Here is a 27,109-nt window from a genome sequence, read left to right as displayed (position 1 = left end):
CCCATCAAGGCCCTGATGGATCCACCATCAAATTTTATTTTCGAAAACATCTCACCCACTTTTGCCACATCATCTTTTGTAAAAACAAAACATTTTGTTTTTCTAAAGCAAGGCTAAGCATCAAAAATCTTTTGTAAAACGGGTGATCAAGGAAGGTAATCAAATTCAAGGAAGGTAATGCAGGAACTGTTTTAGCAATCAACTCCTATCACCTAATGCATCAAGCAAGTGAGAAAGATTTAAAAAGCATCAAGGAGGTGGAAAATGCATCGGGGCTTGCCTTCGTTGATAGGTGAGTTAGGCTCGGATCCGTAGATATCAAAGTATAAACAATTTCCTGACTGAGATTCCGAAGGTGGTGGTGTCTTCTCTTCGGTTACTTCGACTTCTTCTTCGTTTTCTAAATATAACCATATAGGTATATATAAGAATGAATGCCATGTAATGCTCATGAGAGTGCAAAGATAATAAGAATTTATTATCTAAAGTCTTGAATACAACTTTCCTTCACGGAACTCCGAGAATTTAGGGTTTCCGGAGTCAGTAAAGGAATTCAAAGGGCAGGGGTTGGGGTTTTGGGTTCTAGTTATCAAACAAGGTCCAAATCAAACCATATTCTACCCAAGGCTTCTAAATGATGTTTAGAGTTCAGATAAAAAGTTTGGGCATTTTTGGAATTACCATTTATTTTCTAAAAATCCAGAACTAATGTTTTAAGCTACTTTAAATACTCCAAAATTCCTTATTTAATCTAAAAATCATGGAACTATTTTTATTAAATACTATGGAAAATAAGAAATCTAGGAAAATTGGTTTGACATTTTTAGGATTTTTCTACAATTTTCTAGGATTGTTTTAACTCTGGTAGAAAAAGAAAAAGAAAAGACAGTGAATAGTGTTGGGCCAAATTCGATACAGGCGGCCCAATAATGAGCAGAAGCGCGCCCGCACCAACTTTGCATTGAGATCCCTGTCCTTTTGAATATCCCGAAGCAAGGTCAACGCACTATTGAGATGAGTCACTAACGGTTTACAAAGAGGACCTCCACCTTCCATCCATTTGCAGACTAAGGTCCACGACGATGAACAGACCTCGCCGCACTCCGGCGAGCCTATTCCGACCAGACGACGCTACGGCTGGAGCTCCCGTGCGACAGGGACGCGATTAAACCCCTACCAAACACTTCCCCTTCATCAATTTCATCAAGGGGGCATTGAATCGATCAGTCTACGGTGACCAGACGGATGGGCATGGGGATGAACGCGTTCCGACCAAACGACGGTGTGGACAACCAAATTGAGGCTGGGGAAAGGTTCACGGGTTCACCAGAGGTTAGGTACTCACTTGGATTTGGGCGAAATAGGAATCAAAGAGTGGGTCGACAGAGGGGGTAGTCATGGCGGCGTTTTACAGAGCAAGTGTGTGTTCCGGTGATGGGCTTCGGCCGAATTTCAATTGGTTGGCATTGAGAGCAATTGGAGATCAAACGCAAACTAGAACAAGAAGTAATTTGATAAATACTGACCCGAAGAGCGCTGGCCACGAAAGGGGTTCTTCATGTCGGAGCTAAGAACGCGGGAGGGGAAAATTTGTGGACTGCCCACAGTTTCAGGTGAAACTGAGTCAATTGCTTAAGCACTGAGGTGCGTGATGTGGCGAAGAAACCGAACCCGAGCGCAATTTATAGGCCATCGACCGGATTTAGATATGGATCGCGGATTTCAGATGTGCTGGCAAGCTTACCGCGCGGCGGATTCCAGTGATGGCACGGTGGTCGTCGATTAACCGGGGCCTGCCACCTCAGTAACTTGCTGCCACGTCACCGGGGACCTTTACCGCGGCCGCCGACGACCCATCCGAGCCGCGGTGGCATCCTTATCACCGGCGAGGGCTGATCCTTATCTCCCCCTCTAATGTACTGTACCATGGCAATCCACCATCAGATGGCCTGACCGAGTGACTTGAAGCCAGATTTTCTCTCAATTCCATATGGTACCAAACCCAAACACCTATAACAAAGTTGTTCCTCTATAATAACTCTACAACTTTGTTATAGCAACCCTAGGTAGATTCTCACTGGATCATAGTCGAAATGGCTCTCCAACTTGGATCTAGGTCACTGTCTGTCTGAAATTCAGACTTATCAGCCTGACAGTCCAACTTTAGGCTTAATTATCTCCAATTTCTTCTCAACAACTATGCTTACACCCTTAAGCAAAGTTGTTCTCCTTTGATAGGGCTACAAATTTGATGTGGTGACCTAGGGCAAATTCTCACAAATTTGAAAACTACAGAGCTCCAAAGTTGAGCCAAAACTCTGATTTCAGACTTAGTATAGAGTTCACTTGGTACTTTTTGCAAATAAACCCAAAACTTAGGGTTTAGCTTACAAATCCACATATTTGTGAACCAAATGACTTAGGATACTTATTTAACCTGGTTTTTGCACTTTAGTCCAAAAGTGGACTAATTTTGCACATAGACCCCTAGGGTTTGGATTTAGGGTTTTCCAGGGTTTCAATTAGGGTTTCTGGTATCCGAGGGGTACAAATGCAATTCAAGTTCATTCTTGGGAGCATTTTATGACTATTCCACTAAAGATTTTGGGTTTTCTCAAGTTGGGTCATGTTTTACCCCCTTAATCCCTATTTAGGGTTAAGTATCCTATTCCAGGGTTCTATTTGCCAAACACCAAAACAATACAACTTGTTTGAAATTTTTGCCTAGTGAATGCACTCTAAGTGTATAAAACATATGCAATGCCAATGCTTATGATGTTATGCTCAAGTTTTAGTTACAGTAACACCAGGGGTGTTACATCCTTCCCCCCATAAAAGAATCTCGTCCCGAGATTAAAAGTCCTAGGGTAAGTAATGGAAAAGGAAACACATCACGTCTTTATTTCCTTATTCTTGGTACAAGGCAGGGGTGGTTTGGGAATTTACTCCTTTATTATAGCAGCTATACATGCTTTACAAATTACAAGAGGCTAAAAAGCCTGGGAAATTCTTATCTAAAAAGTCTTGAGTTTCCCATGTAGCCTCATCTTCGGAATGTTGGTTCCACTGTATCTTGTAAAACTTGAGAGTTTTTCTTCGGGTAATCCTGTCCTTTTGATCCAAGACTCGAATGGGATGCTCAGAATATGTTAAGTCTGGTTCAAGGACAACATCTGTCACTTTAATGGTTCGATCGGGAACCCGAAGACACTTCTTCAATTGTGACACGTGGAACACATTATGCACAGCAGACAAGGTTTCGGGTAATTGGAGTCGGTATGCCACTGGTCCACATTGCTCAAGTATAGGGAAAGGACCAATGTACCGGGGTGCAAGCTTCCCTTTAACCCCGAAACGTGATACCCCCTTCATCGGGGAGACCTTCAGATAAACATAATCTCCAATCAGAAAATACAAAGGCATTCACTGTTTGTCCGCATAACTTTTCTGACGAGCTTGAGCTTTCTTCAAATTATGAATTATTTTCTGAACCTTTTCTTCGGTCTCTTTCACCATATCTGGCCTGAAGAAGTACCTTTCACCAGGTTTAGACCAATTTAGCGGAGTACGGCATCGTCGTCCATATAAAGCTTCGAAGGGTGCCATCTTGATGCTTTCTTGATAGCTATTATTATATGAGAACTCCGCTAACGGTAAACATTCGTCCCAATTCTGTGGGAAGTCCAGAACACATGCCCGCAGTATATCTTCAAGTATTTAGTTCACCCTCTCAGTCTGCCCACTGGTTTGAGGATGATAGGTCGAACTGTGGAGTAATTTGGTACCCAGGAATTTATGAAGTGCTTCCCAAAACTTGGGTACAAATTGAGGTCCACGATTCGACACTATAGTCTTTGGAACACCATGCAGACTAAGAATACGAGCAATGTACAATTGGGCATAGACAGTAACCGGGTGATCGGTCTTGACTGGCAGAAAATGAGCAATTTTCGTAAGCCGATCAATTATAACCCAGATAGAATCATACCCTTTTGTAGTCCTGGGTAATCCCACAATGAAGTCCACACTAATATCTTCCCATTTTCATGTTGGGATAGGTAAAGATTGTAATGGACCAGCCGTCTTCATGTATATGGCCTTGACACGTTTACAAGTGTCACATCTAGCCACATAGCGTGCAATTTCAATTTTCATCTTTGCCCACCAATAGAGACGATGTCAACCAGAAGAACACATAAGGTTCCATGTGTGCAATTTGCTTCTTCTGATGACACTGTACTATCTGAGTCTATTGGGCGGGTGGCAATTATGCAATTTTACCCAAACAGAATCAGATGCACCATCTTGGGTAAAACACACAGAAAGAGGTTTACCAACAAGTGGTTATAGCACATGAGACGAGTGTGAATGTCAAATAACATCACGGTCAACTCGTGTTAGCCAGGGAATCCAAGTCCACGAAAGGTGATATAGATTCAAGAAAATCACCAGCGGAGGGATCTGTAGATGCGGACTTTGCAACCAGTCCATTTTATCCAGCACTAGTCATGGATCGACATGATCACACATGCAGGAAAAGCACGCGTGAGGCGGTTGAGGCGCGACTAGAGCGATAATTAGGTGGTTACTGGTCGACTTAATTTGATTTTGGTAAGTACTTTCTTTAGGGTGGGTTGAACCAAAGTGAGTTTAGACAACTCGATAAAACGATCTCTAAACTCAGCCTTCGTTCATTGGGTAGTTACAAGTTAGTCAAAACCAACTTGTTGAACTACTTTTGACATTAAGCAAATCCTCTCAGTACCATTGGTAAGCCAAGGGGTTGAGAGTTCACTCTTTGTTAATAAGAGATTATGTATGTGGGTAAAAATCTATTTGGTCAAGTTGTTCATCCGTTTTCTCATGCGAGACGAATTATCCACATGGTTAGGGAATATACGGATTAAATAAGAGAGCGAATGAACAAACTCCTGCATTTCAACAGCAGGGGAAACAGATCTCTATTTTGAGAGCTAATCAGTTGTTTTCCAACACTAAAAAGCTCCAAGGCTTCACCTTTACACAAAGGATGTAAAGGGAACTTGTACGAGTAGTCACTACCAAGATCAAAAGAAATAAGACCACACATGAAAGTGGTATGCCCTTTTGATCCAACGGAAATGACAGATGTTGCTTGATCTCTTCACAAACAACATAGAAAGTGTTTCAAGGAAAGGTCAATGGAAGATAACACATCAGTGTACTTCTATAATGGATCATAACTAGAGACCTCGATACCGACATGCGCCAAGCAGCAAAAATCCTGTGTGCACATTCACAGGAGGCTCTCAGTTTCGCCGCGGTACCATAAGTTCTTAACCATGACACCATTACAAAACTGACACCAATAATGAATCTCACGAGGTAAGAACAATTTGCGCAAAGATAACATATCGATATAGTCTAATAATGGATTATGACTATTAACGGTGATACCAACGGGTGCCAAGTAGCGCAACCATGTGTGTGCATCCACAGGAGGCCCTCGGTTTCATCGCGGTGCCATCGGTTTTAGTCATAACACCATTGCCAGACGTAACCAATAAGAAATCTCGCGTGACACTAATGGATTGGGCAAGGGTGACAATATACAAAGAGATACTCCATCAGTAAAGATGGTTACAAGTAGAGAGCCAAATAGATCATGGCCCGATGAAATGAACAAGGCATGGCCATAACCTAAACTTGATGAAAGAAGTACGATGGGAGACTGTTAATTCAGCCCCCAAGCATATTTCTATGCCCATCATAGAGATCACAAGGTCAAGGATTAGTATCTGATTAGATACGTAGGGAAAAACAATCACAAGGTTAAGTTGGTATGCCTTAGATAGGTATGGGGAATTCAAAGGCATCAAATAAAGAAGATGGTCTGGTATAACTTTCTTAGGTTGGGTTGATAAAGCAACATGGCGATCCGCAAGGAGAGGCCAAATATACTAGAGACCACAACCTGCATCAACTGAACAAGAGAATGGTTCTAGAAGGAGACATGACTTGAGATCCTTATTTTAAGTCCAGGTACACTTTAGGTCCGACAAAGAAATTATCTAGGCATTTATTTGTATGTGTTTAGTCATGGAGTGATAACAAAAAATTCAACTTTGGTTCGGGTCATGGTTCACTAAATACGAATATAGCCCAATTTTGGGTTTAGGCAATCAAGTCACCAACTCTCTATTGGCCATAACTCAACCTGGTGGTTCTCAGATCAGGGTTGAGAATTGCTTTATGCTGGGCTAACCAGTTCATGCCCAAGATGACATCTATGTCTTGACCTTTCAGAAAAATCATATTAGTAGGAAAGTCCCGTCCGACCAATGTTACGGGCACTTGATAAGCCACTTTTTTCACTTTTGGTAGCTTTACTATCGGGCGTAGGAGACCATCCGTCAACCAACTTCATAGAGGGAGGGGGTTCTGAAAAGGTTCAGTTCACCACCAAGTGCTTCTCCCGCTACTCTAGAAGGTCCGGCTTCCATCCCGATAGGATCCGTAGGGACGTTCGGGTACAGTTGTGAATACAACACATGAACTTCTTCATGTAGTGTATTATAATAGACCTACTGAGCTAAGCTCCTCCACGCGGGCTCAAGCTTTAGCTTCCTTAGCCCAGGCGAGTGGACGAGAGTTAACCGCCCAATCGAGCGCTAGATCTCGTTTCGCGAGTTGGTCTTGCAAGTAGTGGATGGCTGCTCTCAATTTGTTTATTCTTTCACCCTCCGCGACCCATAGATCATTCCTGTGACAGAGTTCTGATTGAAGCTGTTCGACTTGTGCTTCCAGATCCCCAATAGGATCGTTGCTACCACTGCTACTTTCTTCATGTCTTGGGGCAAGTTAATGGCGGGGTACGCCAATGGGTCTAGTAGATTTGCGCACGGTCTTTCTGGTGCGCGGCGGCATTTTTCTAAGGGGGGAATTTTATTAGCATAGTTCTTAGCATGATGCATGTGTAATTACAGAATCAACCTTAGTTGATTCACACCTTCTATACATGGCACTCTTACTATCTGGTCTTTAAGATAAACTCTTCAGAAATACTTAGGTAAGAAGGGAAGAGATTTTCTAGATAAGTCTTTAGAAAATCCTTTTGAAGATGCCTCATAATATCTGCAGAGAAGGGCTTCGCTCCGATACCAGCTGTGACAGAACCTCCCAAGTAATTAGGCCCACCTACAGTTGTCTTTGTCCAACGGACCTCAGACAACCCTGTAGGTGCCCCTGAATCACTTGACAAGTTCGGTATCTGCTTTTCTCACCATTCCCAAGAGCGTTTCACCCGTCACGCAGACATTACAAGCATCGGAGTTACGAGAATGCGGAAGCAATTACATAAACTTACCTTTATTTTAAAGTAAGATAAAGTTGAATATGTACAGACCAGATTATATCCTAGGAGTGCAGAGTAATATTATTACATACCAAGGGAGGCAAAAACTCCTCCCGATAAGTTTTTACATAAAAGTTCTAAATGGAGGATCCTTTCCTCCCGCACTTCATTCCTGGCGTTCTTCCTTTGGTACCACCTTAGAACAGAAGCAACAAAAGTTTGTTGCTTCCTCACCTAAAAACAACGGGGAATAAAACCGTGAGTATGGAATTACTCAGCAAGTCTTACCCGACTAAAGAAAAGACTCTCAAGGGTATGATGGTTATAGGGGAGTCAAGATAAGGCTTCTCAATAATCAAAGACTCTGTTTTGCAGAAATGCTTACTAAAAGTGGATCCTTAAAAATCCAGTTTTATTTGTCAAGTTAAGTAAAATTACTTGCAACTAGAGTTCTTTCTACCCTAGTTCAATCACTTGACCTGCACTAGCCAATTTCTTAACAAACCTTTCATCTTTACTGGAGTTCTACGTATAGGGCAGTGACCAAGTCTTCATGACCGCGAAGGTACGGCGATCCGAATCGATTATACTCAGCTGAGAATCTCCAATCACATGACATATGTAGCACTTAACCCTTGCATATGTCAACCCGCCACCGGGGTTCTTAAGACCAGATCAGGTTCACGCGAACCGAGAGCACATATACACCACCGTCCAGCCTCTTGCCACGGAGGGTACACACTACTCTCACCGCCGCTCCACGCCCATTCCGTGTTATCTTATTCTGGCCTTAGTCTGCCCGAGGCAATGCAAGGCTTACCCATGACGAGGCATGTGACCAATTAAAGGGTCCTCGGTCATCAAGCCTACATCAACACGGTCCTTAATCGACTCAGACGGAGACACTACACCGAGACTCCTTTCTCGTGCAAGTCACCCGCCCGGTCTCAGCTTAATCATTTCAAATCCAAAGTTTGGTACCTGGCAGAGGTACATCTTTTCCGATGTTGAACCCATCAAGGCCCTGATGGATCCACCATCAAATTTTATTTTCAAAAACATCCTACCCACTTTTGCCACATCATCTTTTGTAAAAACAAAACATTTTGTTTATCTAAAGCAAGGCTAAGCATCAAAAATCTTTTGTAAAATGGGTGATCAAGGAAGGTAATCAAATTCAAGGAAGGTAATGCAGGAACTGTTTTAGCAATCAACTCCTATCACCTAATGCATCAAGCAAGTGAGAAAGATTTAAAAAGCATCAAGGAGGTGGCAAATGCACCGGCCTTGCCTTCGTTGATAGGTGAGTCAGGCTCGGATCCGCAGATATCAAAGTAGAAACAATTTCCTGCCTGAGATTCCGAAGGTGGTGGTGTCTTCTCTTCGGTTACTTCAACTTCTTCTTCGTTTTCTAAATATAACCATATAGGTATATATAAGAATGAATGCCATGTAATGCTCATGAGAGTGCAAAGATAATAAGAATTTATTATCTAAAGTCTTGAATACAACTTTCCTTCACGGAACTCCGAGAATTTAGGGTTTTCGGAGTCAGTAAAGGAATTCAAAGGGCAGGGGTTGGGGTTTTGGGTTCTAGTTATCAAACAAGGTCCAAATCAAACCATATTCTACCCAAGGCTTCTAAATGATGTTTAGAGTTCAGATAAAAAGTTTGGGCATTTTTGGAATTACCATTTATTTTCTAAAAATCCAGAACTAATGTTTTAAGCTACTTTAAATACTCCAAAATTCCTTATTTAATCTAAAAATCATGGAACTAGTTTTATTAAATACTATGGAAAATAAGAAATCTAGGAAAATTGGTTTGACATTTTTAGGATTTTTCTACAATTTTCTAGGATTGTTTTAACTCTGGTAGAAAAAGAAAAAGAAAAGACAGTGAATAGTGTTGGGCCAAATTCGATACAGGCGGCCCAATAATGAGCTGAAGCGCGCCCGCGCCAACTTTGCATTGAGATCCCTGTCATTTTGAATATCCCGAAGCAAGGTCAACACACTATTGAGATGAGTCACTGACGGTTTACAAAGAGGACCTCCACCTTCCATCCCTTTACAGACTAAGGTCCACGACGATGAACAGACCTCGCCGCACTTCCCCTTCATCAATTTCATCAAGGGGGCATTGAATCGATCAGTCTACGGTGACCAGGCGAATGGGCATGGGGATGAACGCATTCCGACCAAACCACGGTGTGGACAACCAAATTGAGGCTGGGGAAAGGTTCACGGGTTCACCAGAGGTTAGGTACTCACTTGGATTTTGGCAAAATAGGAATCAAAGAGTGGGTCGACAGAGGGGGTAGTCATGGCGGCGTTTTACAGAGCAAGTGTGCGTTCCAGTGATGGGCTTCGGCCGAATTTCAATTGGTTGGCATTGAGAGCAATTGGAGATCAAAAGCAAACTAGAACAAGAAGTAATTTGATAAATACTGACCCGAAGAGCGCTGGCCACGAAAGGGGTTCTTCACGGCGGAGCTAAGAACACGGGAGGGGAAAATTTGTGGACTGCCCACGGTTTCAGGTGAAACTGAGTCAATTGCTTAAGCACTGAGGTGTGTGATGTGGCGAAGAAACCAAACCCGAGCGCAATTTATAGGCCATTGACCGGATTTAGATATGGATCGCGGATTTCAGATGTGCTGGCAAGCTTACCATGCGGCGGATTCCGGTGATGGCACGGTGGTCGTCGATTAACCGGGGCCTGCCACCTCAGTAACTTGCTGCCACGTCGCCGGGGACCTTTACCGCGGCCGCCGACGACCCATCCGAGCCGCGGTGGCGTCCTTATCGCCGGTGAGGGCTGATCCTTATCTCCCCCTCTGATGTACTGTACCATGGCAATCCACCATCAGATGGCCTGACCGAGTGACTTGAAGCCAGATTTTCTCTCAATTCCATATGGTACCAAACCCAAACACCTATAACAAAGTTGTTCCTCTATAATAACTCTACAACTTTGTTATAGCAACCCTAGGTAGATTATCATTGGATCATAGTCGAAATGGCTCTCCAACTTGGATCTAGGTCACTGTCTGTCTGAAATTCAGACTTATCAGCCTGATAGTCCAACTTTGGGCTTAATTATCTCCAACTTCTTCTCAACAACTATGCTTACACCCTTAAGAAAAGTTGTTCTCCTTTGATAGGCCTACAAATTTGATGTGGTGACCTAGGGCAAATTCTCACAAATTTGAAAACTACAGAGCTCCAAAGTTGAGCCAAAACTCTGATTTCAGACTTAGTTAATATAGAGTTCACTTGGTACTTTTTGCAAATAAACCCAAAACTTAGGGTTTAGCTTACAAATCCACATATTTGTGAACCAAATGACTTAGGATACTTATTTAACCTGGTTTTGCACTTTAGTCCAAAAGTGGACTAATTTTGCACATTGACCCCTAGGGTTTGGATTTAGGGTTTTCCAGGGTTTCAATTAGGGTTTCTGGTATCCGAGGGGTACAAATGCAATTCAAGTTCATTCTTGGGAGCATTTTATGACTATTCCACTAAAGCTTTTAGGTTTTCTCAAGTTGGGTCATGTTTTACCCCCTTAATCCCTATTTAGGGTTAAGTATCCTATTCCAGGGTTCTATTTGCCAAACACCAAAACAATACAACTTGTTCGAAATTTTTGCCTAGTGAATACACTCTAAGTGTATCAAACATATGCAATGCCAATGCTTATGATGTTATGCTCAAGTTTTAGTTACTGTAACACCAGGGGTGTTACAGTCATGTTTATTTGTTTCCCATTTTTATTTTGTTTTTTCATGTATGATGGTGGTGGTGCATTATTTATTCCTTCAATACTTTGGTATTTTTGTTTTACGTAGATAATGATAAAGCATCTTTATCTATTTCTGACTTCTGTTACTTTTTCACTAGAGTTGGTTATAATAGTGTGGGCAGCTTTGCAACTATCAACCACCTTCACTTTCAGGTTATAACACGTCCTTCAGTAATGCACTGATGTTTATCTCCCTCGAAATTGTTTGGTCAGTGCTATGCAGAGAAGTAGCTCTTCGGAAAGGCAATCCTAAGAAGGGTGGCGGCGATATATATCACTTTCGCGAAGGGTGGCGGCGATATATATCACTGAGTACGAGGGGAGGGGTGGGACGTCAAGGTGTGTTGGTTTGGCCGTGAATGTTCTAGGAGTTGCCGGAGATGTTAGTTATCACGACTGAATTGTTTGGCCAAGGTTGTATATTCTTTCGTCTTATGTGTTTGTGGTAGTCGCCTAGAGGGGGGTGAATAGGGCGAAACTGAAATTTACAAATAATCACAACTACAAGCCGGGTTAGCGTTAGAAATAATAACGAGTCCGAGAGAGAGGGCGCAAAACAAATCGCAAGCAAATGAAGAGTGTGACGCGCGGATTTGTTTTACCGAGGTTCGGTTTTTGCAAACCTACTCCCCGTTGAGGAGGCCACAAAGGCCGGGTCTCTTTCAACCCTTACCCTCTCTCAAACGGTCCCTCGGACCGAGTGAGCTTCTCTTCTCAAATCAAAACCGGGAACAAAACTTCCCCGCAAGGGCCACCACACAATTGGTGCCTCTTGCCTTGATTACAATGGAGTTTTGATCACAAGAACAAGTGAGAAAGAAAAGAAGCAATCCAAGCGCAAGAGCTCAAAAGAACACGGCAAATCTCTCTCGCTAATCACTAAAGCCTTGTGTGGAATTGGAGAGGATTAGATCTGTTTGGTGTGTCTAGAATTGAATGCCTAGCTCTTGTAAGTGGTTGAGAAGTGGAAAACTTGGATGCAATGAATGGTGGGGTGGTTGGGGTATTTATAGCCCCAACCACCAAACATGACCTTTGGTGGAGGCTGTCTGTCGTATGGTGCACCGGACAGTCCGGTGCACACCGGACATGTCCGGTGCGCCAGCCACGTCACCAATGTCGTTGGATTCCGACCGTTGGAGCTTCTGACTTCTGGGCCCACCTAGATGTCCGGTGCACACCGGACATGTACTGTTCAATGTCCGGTGCGCCAGTATGGGCGTGCCTGGCTTCTGCGCGCTTCTGGCGCGCATTGAATGCGCCTGCAGGTGACCGTTGGCGCGAAGTAGTCGTTGCTCTGCTGGTTCACCGGACAGTCCGGTGTACACCGGACATGTCCGGTAAATTATAGCGGAGCAGCCGCTACGTTTTCCCGAGGCTGGCGAGTTCTGGAGGCCGCTCTTTCTTGGAGCACCGGACACTGTTCGGTGTACACCGGACAGTCCGGTGAATTATAGCGGAGTGCCTCTGGAAATTCTCGAAGGTGGCAATTTTGAGTTGGAGTCCTCTGGTGCACCGGACACTGTCCGGTGTACACCGGACAGTCCGGTGCCCCAGACCAGAGGTGCCTTCGGTTGTCCCTTTGCTCCTTTGTTGAATCCAATATATTTGATCTTTTTATTGGCTAAGTGTGAACCTTTTACACCTGTATAACTTATACACTAGAGCAAACTAGTTAGTCCAATTATTTGTGTTGGGTAATTCAACCACCAAAATTATTTAGGAACTAGGTGTAAGCCTAATTCCCTTTCAATCTCCCCCTTTTTGGTGATTGATGCCAACACAAACCAAAGCAAATATAGAAGTGCATAATTGAACTAGTTTGCATAATGTAAGTGTAAAGGTTGCTTGGAATTGAGCCAATATTAATACTTACAAGATATGCATGGATCGTTTCTTTGTTTTTAACATTTTGGACCACGCTTGCACCACATGTTTTGTTTGTGCAAACTATTTTGTAAATCCTTTCCAAAGTTCTTTTGCAAAAAGTCAAAGGTAAATGAATACGATTTTATGAAGCATTTTCAAGATTTGAAATTTTCTCCCCCTGTTTCAAATGTTTTTCCTTTGACTAAACAAAACTCCCCCTAAATGAGATCCTTCTCTTAGTGTTCAAGAGGGTTTTGATGTATCATTTTTGAAATACTACTTTCTCCCCCTTTTTGAACACAATACGATACCAATTGAAAATACTCTTTGAAAACTAAGTTTTTTAAATGGTGGTGGTGTGGTCCTGTTGCTTTGGGCTTATACTTTCTCCCCCTTTGGCATGAATCGCCAAAAACGGAATCATTAGAGCCCTAATAAGTTACTCTCTCCCCCTTTGGTCATAAATACATGAGTGAAGATTATACCAAAGATGGAGTCCTTTTGCTTGGTGCTCATGCTTTTCTCCCCCAAAAAATGGAGAGTTGCTTGGAGTGACGACGAAGGATAAGTTACGGAGTGGAAGCCTTTGTCTTCGCCAAAGACTCTAATTTCCTTTCAATATACCTATGACTTGGTTTGAAATGGACTTAAAAACACATTAGTCATAGCACATGAAAGAGACATAATCAAAGGTATATAAATGAGCTATGTGTGCAATCTAGCAAAAGAAATTGCGCGAATCAAGAATATTGAGCTCATGCCTAAGTTTGTTAAAAGTTTGTTCATCAAGAGGCTTGGTAAAGATATCGGCTAATTGATCTTTAGTGTTAATATATGAAATCTCGATATCTCCCTTTTGTTGGTGATCCCTCAAAAAGTGATACCGAATGGCTATGTGTTTAGTGTGGCTATGCTCGACGGGATTATCCGCCATCTTGATGGCACTCTCATTATCACATAGCAAAGGGACTTTGGTCAATTTGTAACCGTAGTCCCGCAGGGTTTGCCTCATCCAAAGCAATTGCGCGCAACAATGGCATGCGGCAATGTACTCGGCTTCGGCGGTGGAAAGAGCGACCGAATGTTGCTTCTTTGAGGCCCAAGACACCAAGGATCTTCCCAAGAACTGGCAAGTCCCCGATGTGCTCTTCCTATTGATTTTGCACCCCGCCCAATCGGCATCCGAATAACCAATCAAATCAAATGTGGATCCCCTGGGATACCAAAGCCCAAACTTAGGAGTGTAAGCCAAATATCTCAAGATTCGTTTTACGGCCGTAAGGTGAGCTTCCTTAGGGTCGGCTTGAAATCTTGCACACATGCATACGGAAAGCATAATATCTGGTCAAGATGCACATAAATATAGCAAAGAACCGATCATCGACCGATATACCTTTTGATCCACGGACTTACCTCCCGTGTCGAGGTCGAGATGCCCATTAGTTCCCATGGGTGTTTTGATGGGCTTGGCATCCTTCATCCCAAACTTGTTTAGAATGTCTTGAGTATACTTCGTTTGGCTAATGAAGGTGCCTTCTTGGAGTTGCTTCAGTTGAAATCCCAAGAAGTACTTCAACTCCCCCATCATAGACATCTCGAACTTTTGTGTCATGATCCTACTAAATTCTTCACATGTAGACTCGTTAGTAGACCCAAATATAATATCATCAACATAAATTTGGCATACAAACAAGTCATTTTCAATAGTTTTAGTGAATAGAGTAGGATCGGCCTTTCCGACTTTGAATTCATTAGTGATGAGAAAATCCCTAAGGCATTCATAGGGCGTGTTTGGTTCAGCTTTTTTCTGACCAGCTTTTCTGAAAATCTGGCTGTGGAGAGAATCTGGCTGTGGGAAGAATCTGAGTATTGTGTGGATTACGTGCGGAGGAAGATGAAGTGGTCTAAAGGGTTCAGGATCTAGAAACCAACAGATTCCTACTATTATGACGATTCGACCGATTTTGTGTTCATGTTGATTTTGGATGGTTTTTACCAAAACGATTTTTATAGAAGCTGGCTGAAAAGCTGGGGCGTTTGGCGATCTGCAGCAGCTTTTGGTGGCCAGAAGCTGGAAAAAGCCCAAACAAACAGGGGCATACCATGCTCTTGGGGCTTGCTTGAGCCCATAAAGCGCCTTAGAGAGTTTGTAAACATGGTTAGGGTACTCACTATCTTCAAAGCCGGGAGGTTGCTCAACATAGACCTCTTCCTTGATTGGTCCATTGAGGAAGGCACTCTTCACGTCCATTTGGTAAAGCTTGAAGCCATGGTAAGTAGCATAGGCTAATAATATGCGAATTGACTCAAGCCTAGCTACGGGTGCATAGGTTTCACCGAAATTCAAACCTTCGACTTGGGAGTATCCCTTGGCTACAAGTCGAGCTTTGTTCCTTGTCACCACACCATGCTCATCTTGCTTGTTGCGGAAGACCCATTTGGTTCCTACAACATTTTGATTAGGACGTGGAACTAAATGCCATACCTCATTCCTAGTGAAGTTGTTGAGCTCCTCTTGCATCGCCACCACCCAATCCGAATCTTGAAGTGCTTCCTCTACCCTGTGTGGCTCAATAGAGGAAACAAAAGAGTAATGCTCACAAAAATGGGTGATCTCGTTGGATTGCTTGGTGGACTCTTGGGTGTAGCGGCCTTGGTTCTTCATCCTCCTTGTCTTGATCATTTGCATCTCCCCCTTGATCATTGTCGTCATCTTGAGGTGGCTCATCTCTTTGATCTTCTTCTTCATCATTTTGAGCCTCATCCTCATTTTGAGTTGGTGGAGATGCTTGCGTGGAGGAGGATGGTTGATCTTGTGCATTTGGAGGCTCTTCGGATTCCTTAGGACACACATCCCCAATGGACATGTTCCTTAGAGCGATGCATGGAGCCTCTTCAATACCTATCTCATCAAGATCAACTTGCTCTACTTGAGAGCCGTTAGTCTCATCAAACACAACTTCACAAGAAACTTTAACCTGTCTAGTGGACTTGTTAAAGACTCTATATGCCCTTGTGTTTGAATCATATCCTAGTAAAAAGCCTTCTACAGTCTTAGGAGCAAATTTAGATTTTCTACCTCTTTTAACAAGAATAAAACATTTGCTACCAAAGACTCTAAAATATGAAATATTGGGCTTTTTACCGGTTAGGAGTTCATAAGATGTCTTCTTGATGATTCGGTGCAGATATAACCGGTTGATGGCGTAGCAGGCGGTGTTGACCGCCTCGGCCCAAAATCGATCCGAAGTCTTGTACTCATCAAGCATGGTCCTTGCCATGTCCAATAGAGTTCGATTCTTCCTTTCCACTACACCATTTTGTTGTGGCGTGTAGGGAGAAGAGAACTGATGCTTGATGCCCTCCTCCTCAAGGAAGCCTTCGATTTGAGAGTTCTTGAACTCCGTCCCGTTGTCGCTTCTTATTTTCTTGATCCTTAAGCCGAACTCATTTTGAGCACGTCTCAAGAATCCCTTTAAGGTCTCTTGGGTTTGAGATTTTTCCTGCAAAAAGAATACCCAAGTGAAGCGAGAACAATCATCCACTATTACAAGACAATACTTACTCCCGCCGATGCTTATGTAAGCAATCGGGCTGAATAGATCCATGTGGAGTAGCTCAAGCGGCCTATCGGTCGTCATGATGTTCTTGTGTGGATGATGGGCACCAACTTGCTTCCCTGCTTGACATGCGCTACAAACCTTGTCTTTCTCAAAATGAACATTGGTTAGTCCTAAAATGTGCTCTCCCTTTAGAAGCTTATGAAGATTCTTCATCCCAACATGGGCTAGTCGACAGTGCCAGAGCCAACCCATGTTAGTCTTAGCAATTAAGCATGTGTCGAGTTCAGCTCTATCAAAATCTACTAAGTATAGCTGACCCTCTAACACACCCTTAAATGCTATTGAATCATCACTTCTTCTAAAGACAGTGACACCTACATCAGTAAAGAGACAGTTGTAGCCCATTTTGCATAATTGAGATACAGAAAGCAAATTGTAATCTAATGAATCTACAAGAAAAACATTGGAAATAGAATGGTCAGGAGAAATAGCTATTTTACCAAGACCTTTGACCAAACCTTGATTTCCATCCCCGAATGTGATAGCTCGTTGGGGATCTTGGTTTTTCTCGTAGGAGGAGAACATCTTCTTCTCCCCTGTCATGTGGTTTGTGCACCCGCTATCGATGATCCAACTTGAGCCCCCGGATGCATAAACCTACAAAACAATTTTAGTTCTTGACTTTAGGTACCCAAACGGTTTTGGGTCCTTTGGCATTAGAAACAAGAACTTTGGGTACCCAAACACAAGTCTTGGAGCCCTTGTGTTTGCCCCCAACAAACTTGGCAACTACTTTGCCGGATTTGTTAGTCAAAACATAAGATGCATCAAAAGTTTTAAATGAAAGACTAGGTTCGTTTGATGCACTAGGAGTTTTCTTCTTAGGCAACTTAGCATGGGTTGGTTGCCTAGAACTAGATGTCTCACCCTTATACATAAAAGCATGGTTAGGGCCAGAGTGAGACTTCCGAGAGTGAATTCTCCTAATCTTGCTCTCGGGATAACCGGCAGGGTACAAAATGTAACCCTCGTTATCCTGAGGCATGGGAGCCTTGCCCTTAACAAAGTTTGACAATTTCTTAGGAGGGGCACTAATTTTGACATTGTCTCCCCTTTGGAAGCCAATGCCATCCTTGATGCCAGGGCGTCTCCCATTGTAAAGCATGCTACGAGCAAATTTAAATTTTTCATTCTCTAAGTTATGCTCGGCAATTTTAGCATCTAATTTTGCTATATGATCATTTTGTTGTTTAATTAAAGCCATGTGATCATGAATAGCATCAATATTAACATTCTACATCTAGTGCAAATAGAAACATGCTCAATAGTAGATGTAGAGGGTTTGCAAGATTTTAATTCTACAACCTTAGCATGCAATATATCATTCTTAGTTCTAAGGTCGGAAATAGTAGCATTGCAAACATCAAAATCTTTAGCCTTAGCAAGCAATTTTTCATTCTCAATTCTAAGGCTAGCAAGTGAAGCATTCAATTCTTCAATCCTAGCAAGTAAATCATCATTATTATCTCTAGGATTGGAAATTGAAACATTACAAACATGAGAATCAACCTTAGCTAATAAATTAGCATTTTCATTTCTAAGGTTGGCAATAGTGTCACGGCATGTGCTTAGCTCACTAGTTAATGTTTCACATTTTTCTACCTCTAGAGCATAAGCATTCTTAACCTTAACATGCTTTTTATTTTCCTTGATTAGGAAGTCCTCTTGGGAGTCCAAGAGATCATCCTTCTCATGGATGGCACTAATTAGCTCATTTAATTTCTCCTTTTGTTGCATGTTTAAGTTAACAAAAAGAGTGTGCAAGTTATCCTCCTCATCACTAGCATTTTCATCACTAGAGGATTCATATCTAGTGGAGGATTTAGATTTAACCTTCTTTTTGCCGTCCTTTGCCATGAGGCACTTGTGGCCGACGTTGGGGAAGAGAAGTCCCTTGGTGACGGCGATGTTGGCGGCGTCCTCGTCGTCGGAGGAGTCGCTAGAGCTTTCATCGGAGTCCCACTCCCGACAAACATGGACATCGCCGCCCTTCTTCTTGTAGTACCTCTTCTTCTCCTTTCTTCTCCCCTTCTTGTCATCACCCCTGTCACTGTCACTAGAAATTGGACATTTAGCTATAAAGTGACCGGGCTTACCACACTTGTAGCAAACCTTCTTTGAGCGGGGCTTGTAATCCTTCCCCCTCCTTTGCTTGAGGATTTGCCGAAAGCTTTTGATGACAAGCGCCATCTCCTCGTTGTCGAGCTTTGAGGCGTCGATTGGTTGTCTACTCGGTGTAGACTCCTCCTTCTTCTCCTCCATCGCCTTAAATGCGACCGGTTGTGCCGCGGATGTGGAGGAATCATCTAGCTCGTTGATCTTCTTCGAGCCCTTGATCATATACTCAAAGCTCACAAAATTCCCGATTACTTCCTCGGGAGTCATTAGTGTATATCTTGGGTTGCCACGAATTAATTGAACTTGAGTAGGGTTAAGGAAAATGAGTGATCTAAGAATAACCTTAACCACCTCGTGGTCATCCCATTTCTTGCTCCCGAGGTTGCGCACTTGGTTCACCAAGGTTTTGAGCCGGTTGTACATATCCTGTGGCTCCTCCCCTTGGCGAAGACGGAAGCGACCGAGCTCCCCCTCGATCGTTTCCCGCTTGGTGATCTTGGTGAGTTCATCACCCTCGTGCGCGGTCTTGAGTAGATCCCAAATCTCTTTCGCATTCTTCAACCCTTGCACCTTGTTGTATTCCTCTCTACTTAGAGAGGCGAGGAGTATGGTTGTGGCTTGGGAGTTGAAATGCTCGATTTGGATCACCTCATCCTCATCATAGTCTTCATCCCCTACAGATGGTACCTATGCACCAAACTCAACAACATCCCATATGCTTTTGTGAAGTGAGGTTAGATGAAATCGCATTAAATCACTCCACCTAGCGTAATCTTCACCATCAAATGTTGGTGGTTTGCCTAATGGGACGGAAAGTAAAGGTGTATGTTTAGAAATGCGAGGGTAGCGTAGGGGGATTTTACTATACTTCTTGCGCTCTTGGCGCTTAGAAGTGACGGATGCCGCGTCGGAGCCGGAGGTGGAGGTTGATGAAGAATCGGTCTCGTAGTAGACCACTTTCCTCATCCTCTTTTTCTTGTCCCCACTCCGTTGCGGCTTGTGGGAGGAAGACGTCTCCTTCTTCTCTTTGTGTGAAGAAGATTTCTTCTCCTTCCCTTTGAAGGAGTCCTTCTTCTTATCCTTCCCTTTGGAGGAGTCTTTCTTCTCCTTCCTCTTGGTGCGGGACTCTTCCGATGAAGTGCTCCCGTGGCTTGTAGTGGGATTTTCGCCGGTCTCCATCTCCTTCTTGGCGTGATCTCCCGACATCACTTCGAGCGGTTAGGCTCTAATGAAGCACCGGGCTCTGATACCAATTGATAGTCGCCTAGAGGGGGGGTGAATAGGGCGAAACTGAAATTTACAAATAATCACAACTACAAGCCGGGTTAGCGTTAGAAATAATAACGAGTCCGAGAGAGAGGGCGCAAAACAAATCGCAAGCAAATGAAGAGTGTGACGCGCGGATTTGTTTTACCGAGGTTCGGTTTTTGCAAACCTACTTCCCGTTGAGGAGGCCACAAAGGCCGGGTCTCTTTCAACCCTTACCCTCTCTCAAACGGTCTCTCGGACCGAGTGAGCTTCTCTTCTCAAATCAAAACCAGGAACAAAACTTCCCCGCAAGGGCCACCACATAATTGGTGCCTCTTGCCTTGATTACAATGGAGTTTTGATCACAAGAACAAGTGAGAAAGAAAAGAAGCAATCCAAGCGCAAGAGCTCAAAAGAACACGACAAATCTCTCTCGCTAATCACTAAAGCCTTGTGTGGAATTGGAGAGGATTTGATCTCTTTGGTGTGTCTAGAATTGAATGCCTAGCTCTTGTAAGTGGTTGAGAAGTGGAAAACTTGGATGCAATGAATGGTGGGGTGGTTGGGGTATTTATAGCCCCAACCACCAAACATGACCGTTGGTGGAGGCTGTCTGTCGTATGGTGCACCGGACAGTCCGGTGCACACCGGACATGTCCGGTGCGCCAGCCACGTCACCAATGCCATTGGATTCCGACCGTTGGAGCTTTTGACTTCTGCGCGCTTCTGGCGCGCATTGAATGCGCCTGCAGGTGACCATTGGCGCGAAGTAGTCGTTGCTCTGCTGGTTCACCGGACAGTCCGGTGTACACCGGACATGTCCGGTGAATTATAGCGAAGCAGCCGCTGCGTTTTCCCGAGGCTGGCGAGTTCCGGAGGCCGCTCTTTCTTGGAGCACCGGACACTGTCCGGTGTACACCGGACAGTCCGGTGAATTATAGCGGAGTGCCTCTGGAAATTCCCGAAGGTGGCAATTTTGAGTTGGAGTCCTCTGGTGCACCGGACACTCTCCGGTGGTGCACCGGACACTGTCCGGTGTACACCGGACAGTCCGGTGCCCCAGACCAGAGGTGCCTTCGATTGTCCCTTTGCTCCTTTGTTGAATCCAATATATTTGATCTTTTTATTGGCTAAGTGTGAACCTTTTACACCTGTATAACTTATACACTAGAGCAAACTAGTTAGTCCAATTATTTGTGTTGGGTAATTCAACCACCAAAATTATTTAGGAACTAGGTGTAAGCCTAATTCCCTTTCAGTTTGGCCCGTGCTTGCAGGTCACCATAGAATGTTCTGGGCTCTTCAATACTCCTGTACGAACATAGGTAATCCAATTGCACCGGTTATTAATTTAGTTGGTAAGCGATTAGCTTATTATAAATAACTAGCCAACATGTTCACAATATCATCATTTGACATAGATGGTTCTAATTATAGAAGCACGAGTCATATAAGTCTGGATTATATACAGAATACAAGAAATATTGCCCTAATACATTTTTTGGACTCTATTTTAATCGATTGACATGAGTTAAATCAGTGGTGGTGGTAGAAATAATGTGTTTGGACCTTGAATTTCTGAACCGATTCGTTTTGAAAAAGATATAGTTGTCCCCTCATGAAATGGTATGGTTTTCCTGTTTTTATATGCACAAGTTGTTTGGATTTGGATAACCTTTGATCCTAGCTGATACGCTTCCTAATCTGGTGGGTGTTTTAGTTGTTTGAAATGCTAAAGAAAGTTAAAGTACATTCAATGTGAATCCTTCCATGTGATATTAATTTAGATGACATAATTTTAGGTACGCATTAGTGTCAGCTTCACTCTACCTTGGTTTTACTGCATTGATCATTTGGGTTGGGTAGGTAATGTTGTTGCTTGGATTCTCTAGGGAATGTTCTATTAACTGTTTCTGTACACCTCAGGCACATATACTGATTGCAGGGTACATATCTTACATCAGCTACCCTTAGTGACACAAGAGAAAATGATTGCTTGAGGGTCCAACTATAGGGAGCTTTAATGTGGAGTTTTGGGGAATGTTCGCTAGCACACAGGTACAGTTTTCCCCAAAGGTCCTCTTAATAAAAAATGCTGGGAATGAAATGTAGGTCTATTTAATTTCATACACTAGATCGTTTTGAGAGAAAAACAAGTACAATTATCTTTAGAATATCAAGTCAGTGACTTATTTTTGATATGCAGGGTTTTGAGATAGTATGTTATTAGCTTCAAAGTTTTGATGCTGATTAGACAATTGGAGCATAGCAACACACAATCTGCAAGTATTCATGTGCTCTTTGAGAAATGTATAGTAAAAGGATACGTAGTAAGACATTCATACCTTCAAGTTATTGTACCGTATGTTTTGGATAATGTAATCTGATATACATTTGTTGCATTATGTAGAGCTTTGATGATACCATTAATAATCCTGGTCCTAAGACAACTTTTGAAGTTGGAATGTTAGCTGGCGATTCATGGAAGAAGGTATTCTGGTATCTTGTGGTAGTTGTTTATTTCCTTTTGTTTTATTTTAAGCTTGTTGAGTCTTCTTTTCACTAGGTCAAAATTAATAATGGTCAGAGCAATGCCAATGGCATTACCAATAAATCCAAATTACCAGATGTTTTCCTTAACTATGGTCTACATTCCCTATTTGTAGGTATATTCATTTTTTTCTTATTTTGTTTTGCATGTTGTTTGAGTAGCAACTGGATCACAAGCTGTTTTTTCATACGTCGGGCTTTTGCTGGTGATGATGTTGAAGCTGAATTTGAGAAATCCAAAATGGATGTTTTAAGTGTGAAGAGCCCTGAATCTGAAAAGCTTGCTTTTGTTCGTTGCTGGGTCCAGTGGGCAGACATCCAATAGAAAAAAGGACTTCCCTCATGGATGGTAAAAGACCATGAAGTTGCTAAAAGAAATAGAGAGGAAGCCTTGAAGAGGAAGGACTCAAAGCTTAAGCACGTCATCATTTATAAACATGTAGATAAGAAGTTAAAGTTGTATTTGATTCGTTACATGCACATGCTTTTTGTTTGGATGCGAGCCCATATTGTATCACGATAAAATGGTTATATGCTCCCATTTGCTAATCATTTTTTACTCTTTTTGCAGCTGGGAAATGTTGAACTACTGGAACTTGAAAGACGAGAGCTTATCGGTCAGAGAAGTTATCTTTTTCTCCTGTATTCATGGCTTCATTTTTTACTCAAGTGGAAATAAATGTGCCTGAGTCAATGCATCTTGGTGCTAATGGGGCCATGAGGTTCCTTTATTGAGTAGTATCTTGTTTGACACTGCATGTAGTTGCTTGAAATAAATATGTGAAGTTCTTGTTAATTGCTGTTGGCCTTGTTAAATATCTTTATTTAGTCTCCAAAGGAATCTGTTGGCTTAACTGTGGTGCATATTATCTGTAGGTGAAAACTCCGTTTGAATCCGGAATATAAGACACCTGAGAACTACAAACCAGTACTTAGGGAGACAAACATCCCTGTTCCGGTATGTAAGATCACTACCTCATCATGCTTATTGTTTGTTTTGATCTTTCACCATTAATTAATTGTTTTACTTGTATGCAAAGATTTCGTTGACCTTTTTGTTCTTTTGCCGCTATATTTCTCATACTCCAAGAGTTCCTTGTACTTGAACAATCGAATTACACCAATAGGAGCTTATCTCAATTTTCCTTGGAATGTACTAGAATTATGCATCACAACTTGGGTTGTCTCGAATAGCTGTATTGTTGATCGATCTGTTTTTTATCTATGTTGTGTTATACTTCATTTTGGTATTAATATTTAGCCTTTTTTAAAAATTTTGGTAGATCTTTTTAAGTTATCATCATGTCCCTGATTAGAGGGGCGTGCAGAACATTGGTCATTTGGGTGATTGTGGGTGGTAGGGTGAACGGATGCCAAACCGAGCACTTTGTATTGGGCACGCTGGGGACAACGGTGATTGTGGGTGGTAGGTTGAACGGATGCCAAACCGAGCACTTTGGATTGGGCACGCTGGGGACAGCGGTGATTGTGGGTGGTAGGGTGAACGGATGCCAAACCGAGCACTTTGGATTGGGCACGCTGGGGACAGCGGTGATTGTGGGTGGTAGGGTGAACGGATGCCAAACCGAGCACTTTGGATTGGGCACGCTGGGGACAACGGTCAATCTCAAGGCCCAGGGGCTGAGGTAGATGAGGATCTCTCCTTGTAAAAATGGTGTTCGGTGGTTTTCTTGCACCAATCGTAAGTCATAGTTCTGAATTTTGGTATTCTAAGCATGTAGCGCTTTTTATGCAGCAATCAACTTACAGAGCAGATGCTCTCTTGTTGACAACTCTCATAAGAGTCAATAAGGTATGTATTTTTCCCTTCATACAAGAAAGAAAAGGATATTTGTAAATCTGTCCTTAGTGTAACATCCATTTGGAGACTAGGATGAGGTAAATAGTGTAAATCTGTTTGCTTGACAAAATTTGGTGCCTGTCATGGACTTCTTGTGCTGGCAGGTTCCGCATGTGCAGCATGCCTTCACCTGGGACTGCGGCCTCGCTTGCGTGCTCATGGTGCTCAGGACTCTAGGGATTGATTGCTGCGACGGCATTGCCGATCTCGAGAGGCTCTGCCGCACCACGAGGTTCTCTCTAGGACTGGAACTTCACAATTTTTAGTACAATTAGCTGTACAGCAGAACTAAAGAAATGATCGTCACCTTGATTTTGTGGCCCTAAGCATGGCACATCCAGAAAGTAGAAGGAACAAAAAAAGGAAAGTAGTAGTACAAAGCTAAATGACTGTTGTTCAATGATCATAAGAGAATATTTGGTCAGAGTAGTCATAAGTTCAGAAAAATGCAATAGTTGCTTCATCCAAAACAAATGCAGGTATACTTAAAGAACGCAGGTTCCATTTTTTTGTTTGGAAAACTAATGCCCTTTAACACTTCTGTTTGCAGCATTTGGACGGTTGACTTAGCATATCTGTTAAACAAGTTTTCAGTCAGCTTTTTTTCTGTACCGTGACCCTTGGAGCAAATCCACAATATTCTGCTGAATCCTTTTATAGGGTACTTGTTCTGACAAACTTCTACTGCACGAGGCTTCTGAAGTTCTCATCAATAATGTTCTAAAAATGGTCATTACATAGGAGTAATTGCAAGAAGACATCGATCGAGTGGACGAGCTATTTGGGAAGGCGCTCGATGCTGGAATTAGTATTCAAGTATGCTCACAACAGATAGCAACATGAAAATTCTGCATTACATGTACTTCACCTATTGGTTTTCCAAGCTAACTTTCCCCCCCTATTTATGGCTTCTCACAGTGCAGGTCCATCACCGCATACGACATTGCTTTTCTACTGTTATCCGGGCACTGCATTGCTATTGCTTTAGTGGACAAATCGAAGCTAAAGTGAGTGCTTTCATGTTGCTGTTACTAGAGTGATATCTAGCTACTTTTGATTCACTCTTTCTCCATGAACTGAAAATTTCATAGAAACAAAGTTGAATTTGGTTTTAAATTTGGTGACTATTAGCCTATCGTTATTTCAACTTTCAAATGTGTAGTGTACTTGTGTGACAGAAGCAATGGTAGTTGAAAAGCTCAACTATATACTGGTTGCTCTGCTCCCAGCTTTTCAAGAGTGTCATCTCTGTTGAAGCAGCAGTGGAGATAGTATATGAGAACAGTCTGCAGTTAAAATTTACTTTGGGTGATTTTTTTTGTTTCATATGACATACATCTGTCCATGCATCCATGTGTGCATGTACTACAAATAAACAACCTATTATTTAGGTTACTTAGGTGCAAAATCATTTGGTTTTCAACTGAAAACAAGTGGTCCTATATTGTTGTGGTTATGAAAGTTGAGGTACCGACAGAACATAATGATAACCGTAATCTTGAATGCAGTTTGCCTTGCATGAGTGATTATGATGTACAACAGCACAACGATGAGCCTGACTACATGGGTAAGTCGCATTGTGCAATTTCCATGTTCTTGTGAGGCGATTGATACGCGTTTCAGTGGTTTTTCATGTTCAATGGACAGTATATGTAGAGCTTGCGTGCGTGTGTGTCACATTTTTTTGTAACAAAAAGTGTCGCCATTTCAGAGGGATTGCGCCAAGCCGCCAACTTTCGAGTCACTACCGGGTCAGCCGACCCCCCGATCGGGTACCATGCATGGCTAGAGCAAAAGTAAGGTGCGATCGAAAGGACCTTTCGACTAGGGCCGGTCGTTTACCTCGTCGACAGACCAGGCTGCCTACCCTACCGGAGATCCCAGAGCCCAGTCCTACCACGATCCGCGTTACGACGTTCCCTGGCCACGCCTTTCATAAAGTTCTTTCTGCAACTTTCTAGAGCATGAACACTGAGCAGTAAGGAAGAAAAATGATGCACGCCTCTTCAGTCCAGTGCAATCTTGAGAAGAAAAGTTTAAGCACCAGACTCTGGCACCATAAGTATATGCTATTTATTGAGCTCAAATGTGACAGGGATGATAATTTTTTAAACCACTTTCAAATTTCAATTAACCCTATAAGAAAGTAAAGATACGTTGTCTTACATTGCTATCCACTATATCAAGAGCCTTTCTATTTTAGTTTCGATGATAATGTATCAAAACATGCAAGCGGAAATTGGCGGTGTTAAAGGACATTTTGGAGAATTAATGCTTTGGCATTTAATCCATGGACGGAGGTAATATTTTTAATCTGATAGTGGCTATCATTTTCAGTCATTGTTATTAGTATCAACATTTAGATACTCATTGTTTAAGGTTATGCCCATATTTAGTGCCTTTTATTGTACATGCTCAATGATTCAACCATGGTAATATATGCTATTCTGATCTACACAAGGATGTCATCAATATTTCTAAGATGGGATTTTGTTGCTATGCGTAATTTTTTACTCTACAAGTATGATTTATACCAATTTTTGTTAATCCCGTCGCAACACACGGTCACGTACCTAGTATAATCTAAAGCCCAGATTATGATAATCGCATAATCTCCTCAAGTGTAGCTTATTTGAGATTATTTTGAGAAAAGACCCACTACCATGGTTATGTAAATAGAAATTACAATATATGACATC

The 27,109-nt window shown here is 42.5% G+C and overlaps 1 pseudogene; it reads left to right on the top strand.

Moving 5' to 3' along the window:
- Positions 1 to 1,251: 1,251 nt before the first annotated feature.
- Positions 1,252 to 25,447, top strand: LOC109945100 (guanylyl cyclase 1-like; annotated as a pseudogene).
- Positions 25,448 to 27,109: the final 1,662 nt, after the last annotated feature.

Source organism: Zea mays, chromosome 3 (assembly GCF_902167145.1).
Source record: "Zea mays cultivar B73 chromosome 3, Zm-B73-REFERENCE-NAM-5.0, whole genome shotgun sequence".
In the NCBI taxonomy this organism is placed as follows: domain Eukaryota; kingdom Viridiplantae; phylum Streptophyta; class Magnoliopsida; order Poales; family Poaceae; genus Zea; species Zea mays.
This window is presented reverse-complemented; position numbering and strand designations above follow the sequence as displayed.